The following is a 5,012-nucleotide window of genomic DNA, read 5'->3' as shown; positions in this document are numbered from 1 at the left end:
CTTTGTACAAGGAGATAAGAAAGGGTCTATTTTCATTCTTCTGCATGCTGAGTGCCAGTTGAACCAACACCATTTTTTGAAGAGACAGTTTTTTTTTCCACGGAATGTTTTTAGCTCCTTTACCAAAGATCAAGTGACCACAGGTGTGAGTTGTTTTGTGTTGTTTTATCACAATTGCTTTGTAATATAGCTTTAGGTCAGGTATGGTGATTCCTAGAGAAGGTTTTTCATTGTTGTTGTTGTTTTCTCTGAGTTTTCCTCTTAGTATTGCTTTCATTGCATCCCATAAATTTGGGTATTTTGTGCTTTCATTTTTGTTCAATTCTAAATAGTCCTTAATTTCTTTCTTTGTTTCTTTTTTGACCATGTTATCATTGAGTAGAGCATTGTTCAGCTTCCATGTGCATGTGGGCTTTTGTCATTTTTGTTGTTTTTGAAGACCAGCCTTAATTCACGGTGATCTGATAAGATGAGGGGATTATTTTAATCTTCTTGTATTTGTTGTGGCCTGTTTTGTGACCCACTAAATCGTCAATTTTGAGAAGGTGCCATGAGGTGCTGAGAAAAAGGTATATTCTTTTGTTTTAAAATGAAATGTTTAATAGATCTTTCTTAAATACATTTGGTTCATAACTTTTGTTAGTTTTGCTGTGTATCTGTTTTTTTTTTTTCTGTTTCTATGATATGCCCATTGATGAGAGTGGGGTTTGAAGTCTCCTACTATTATTGTGTGTGGTACAATGAATGCTTTGTGCTTTAGTAAGGTTTTTTTTTTTTTTTTAAATGAATATAGGGGTCCTTGCATTTGAAGCATAGATATTCAGAATTAAGATTTTATCTTGGTAGATTTTTCCTTGGAAGAATATAAAGTGTCCTTTCTTATCTTTTGGATAACTTTTGGTTGAAAGTCAATTTCATTTCATATTAGAATGTCTATGCCAGTTTGTTTCTTGGAACCATTTGCTTGGAAATTTGTTTTCCAGACTCTTACTCTGAGATAGTGTCTTTGTCACTAAGATGTGTTTTCTGTATGCAGCAAAATGTTGGGTCTTCTTTACATATCCAGTCTGTTATTCTATGCCTTTTTTATTTGGGAATTGAGTTCATTGATGTTGAGAGATATTTTGGACCAATAATTCTTGCTCTTGCTCTTTTTGCTCTTAGGGGTGGAGTTATTTTTGTGTGGCTATCTTCTTTTGGGTTAGTTGAAAGAAGATTATGCCATTGCTTTTTCCAGGGTATAGTTTTTCTTTGTTTGTTGGAGGTTCCTATTATTTTTTGTAGGGCTGAATTTGTGGATAAATATTGTGCAAATTTGATTTTATCATGTAATATCTTGGTCTCTCCATCTATGGTAAATGAGAGTTTTGATGGCTATATTAGCCTGGGCTGGCATTTTCATTCCATTAGGATCTGTATGACATTTGCCTGGGATCTTCTAGCTTTCATAGTTTCTGTTGAAAAGTCTGGTGTGATTCTGATAGGTCTGCCTTATATGTTACTTGACCTTTTCCCCTTACTGCTTTTAATGTTCTTTCTTTGTTTTGTGCATTTAGTGTTTCACTATTTTAGGATGGGAGAAAATTTTTTTCTGGTCCAATTTATTTGGAGTTCTGTAGGCTTCTTGTATGTTTATGGGAATCTCTTTCTTTAGGTTAGGAACGTTTTCTTCTATAATTTTGTTGAAGATATTTACTGGCTCTTTAAGTTGAGACTCTTTACTCTCTTCTGTACCTATTATCCTTAGGTTTGGTCTTCTCATTGTGTCCTGAGTTTTCTGGATATTTTGGGTTAGGAACTTTTAGAATTTTGCATTTTTTTTGATTGTTCTGTCAATGTTTTCTATGATATCCTCTACCCCTGAGATTCTTCCAATTCTGTTGGTGATGTTTGCATTTATGACTCCTGATCTCTTTCCTAGGTTTTCTATTTCCAGGGTTGTTGCTCTTTGTGATTTCTTTATTGTTTTTATATCAGTTTTTAGATTCTGGTTGATTTTGTTCAATTCTTTAATCTGTTTGGTTGTTTTTATCTTTCATCTTTAAGGGCTTCTACCTGTTTACTACATATGTTGTCCTGTATTTCTTTAAGGGAGTTATTTATGTTCTTAAAGTCCTTTAACATAATCATAAGTTGTGATTTTAAATCTGAATCTTGCTTTTCCAGTGTGTTTGGGTATCCTGGACCCTTTTTGGTGGGGTAATGATGCCAAATGGCATTGGCTTCTGTTGCTTAGGTTCTTGGACTTGCCTCTTGGATTCTGCTTATCTCTGGTGTTATCTATTTTTCCTGATACTTACAGTGGCTTGACTCTCCTGTATGCCTGTATGTCAGCACTACTGGGGGACTGGCTCTTTCCCAGCATGATATGGGATCATCGCTGGGTGCAGGCAAAAACAGGAAGGAAGAATTCTTTCCCAGATTGCTACTTGGTTCCTGTGTCCTGAGACCCCTGGTGGGTTCCTCTTGGGTCAGGAATTTGAGCAGAAGTGGTATTTTCACCTATGTTCTTAGATGTGTCAGCACTCCTGGGATGCCAACTTTCTCCCAGTGTGGTCTGTGTACAGAGAGCTCTGGTTCAGGTTCAGGTCTGGCCACAGGTGGATATCAGAAGCATAGTTTTCCTTTTTAATGGGCAAGTTTTACTTTAATTCAACATTTAGCTAGCATATAAAGTAAGGATTTTTTTTCATGATATCTTCCAGCACATGCATCATTATAATGTTTTTGGCCCACTCCATCCCAGGGGCCTCCACATCTTCTCTAGTTGTCTTACCCCAATGAGACTGTATTATGACTTCATGTATATTTTTCCCGTATCTATCTTTCACTCTACTTAATATCTTTTTTCCCTTTCATGACCCCTTTTCTAGTTTAAGAAATAAACTCTCTCTCTCTCTCTCTCTCTCTCTCTCTCTCTCTCTCTCTCTCTCTCTCACACACACACACACACACACACACACATCCATGCCAGTGCTTACATACATACTTTTAAGTCTAGATTAAGCAGATAAGAGAAAGCGTGCATCATTTATTTCACAACATGACATTATCTAGTTGTATCCATTTCCCACAATTGTCATGATTTCATTTTTTATGGCTGTATAAAATCCCATTGTGTTTATAAGTCATGTTTAAAATATTTTATCATCTACCCATGGACATGCAGGCTAGTTCTCTTTCCTGGCTATTATAAACAACTCTGTGATAAATATGGATGTATAAATTCCCCTTTTTGTCTGCTGACTTACAGTTCTTTTGTTACATACCCAAGGCTGGCACATCTGGGCCATTTGACAGTACTATTTCTAGTATGGTCATATAAAATTATACACCCACCAGGAATATACATAGATTCCTCTTTGTCCACATCATTACCAGTATTTATTGGTATTTCTTTTTTTTATAATGGTGTCTCAGTCAGGGTTTGTATTCCTGCACAAACCATCATGACCAAGAATTAAGTTGGGGAGGAAAAAGTTTATGCAGCGTACACTTCCACATTTCTGTTCAGCACCATAGAAACTCAGGACAGGAACTCACACAGGGAAGGAACTTGGAGTCAGGAGCTGATGCAGAGGCCATAAAGGGGTGCTACTTTCTCATTTGCTTCTCTTGGCTTGCTCACCTTGCTTTCTTATAGAACCCAGGACTAAGGGCCTAGGGATGACACCATCCACAATGGGCCTTGATTGCTAACTGAGAAAACATCTTACAACTGGATCTCATGGGGGCATATCAAGGGGCATTCTTTTGTCTATGGTAACTTTCCAGCTTGTATCAAATTGACACACAAAACTATCTAGTACAGATGGCCATTTTCACATGAGTAAAATCCAGTCTCAGAAAGTTTTAATTTACAGTTTTACTTTTCTTTTCTTTTTTATCATCCCAAGTAAGACTTTTTATTTGTCACTTTAAAAGTCTGGATTTTAAACACTTGGGCTGGTTGTTCATATCACTCAGCTAGTTCAACTGTAACATCTATTTCGTCAACATTAATTTTCCCACTTTCCTCAGGGAGTTCTGGGAGTTTTCCCAAGTCCAACTTGGGTTTCTGCAGTATCATAACCTTTTTAACAAAGACATTATGAAGAGGATAAATGGACTGGCAAGCTTTTTCCATGTCTTTCCCAGTGCTGCCTGGGAATGTTCATTAAGAACTTCCTTCAAGTCTGTACTTCTTGGTCTATGATTTTCAGGATAATCTACCAGATCTGGTGAATCTGCTGGTACTGTGCGCACACAAGCTGTCTTGCATATCTACAAAACAGACAAAGCAAATAACAATTAGCTGTCTTGACATTAACATGAGCTTCAATCATGGTCTGCCACTTTTTGACCTTGGAACACTTTTTGTACCAGGTAAGATTCATGCCATGGAATTTAGTCTGACTATTTTTGCCCTGAGCATCCTCAGTAACTAGCTTGAACTTTCTAACTACAACTTCATTATTATGCAGACCACCAAGACTCACTCCAAACACAGGACCATTGAGGCCAACAGATGCAATTTTGGTTCCTTGCATCCTGAGGACTAGTGTTTTCCCAATGTTTCTAGTATTGAGCATAGCTGGAGCTTTTATATCATACATGTCTTTCTGAGAAAATGGGTCAACCACTTTCTTTTTGGCTCTCTTCTTGCTGTTTTTCATCAGGCTCCTGTTCTCTCTGACCACTGTGATGCTACTCTGAGAGCCAGAAGCAATTTAAAGTTTGCTAAGAGCTAACAATGTTGAAAGCTTTTTCAAATATTTGCTGGCCATTTTCATTTCCTTGAGAACTGTTTTGTCAGTTCATTAACATACTGAGAGACAGGTTGATTTTGGGGTCTGGTGTTTAAACTTTTAAGCCCTTGGTATATCCTACACCAAAAATCCCTGGTCACAGGTATAGTTAGAATGTCCCTCTCCCATTCTCTCGGCAGGTTATTTACTCTGGAAATTATTTCCTCCTGTCAGAAGGTTAAAATTCTTTCTTTAATCTCATTTGATGATACTTGAAATTAATCT

The 5,012-nt window shown here is 37.0% G+C and overlaps 1 pseudogene across 1 annotated transcript; it reads right to left on the bottom strand.

Moving 5' to 3' along the window:
* Nucleotides 1-3,958: 3,958 nt before the first annotated feature.
* On the bottom strand, nucleotides 3,959-4,652 carry LOC308434190 (40S ribosomal protein S3a-like; annotated as a pseudogene). Its single transcript has one exon. The product of its transcript is annotated as a 40S ribosomal protein S3a-like (transcript).
* Nucleotides 4,653-5,012: the final 360 nt, after the last annotated feature.

The sequence above is a fragment of the Micromys minutus genome (assembly GCF_963924665.1).
Source record: "Micromys minutus genome assembly, chromosome: 21".
NCBI classification, from domain to species: domain Eukaryota; kingdom Metazoa; phylum Chordata; class Mammalia; order Rodentia; family Muridae; genus Micromys; species Micromys minutus.
Note: the sequence above shows the minus strand (reverse complement) of the source record. Positions and strands in the feature narration are given on the sequence as shown.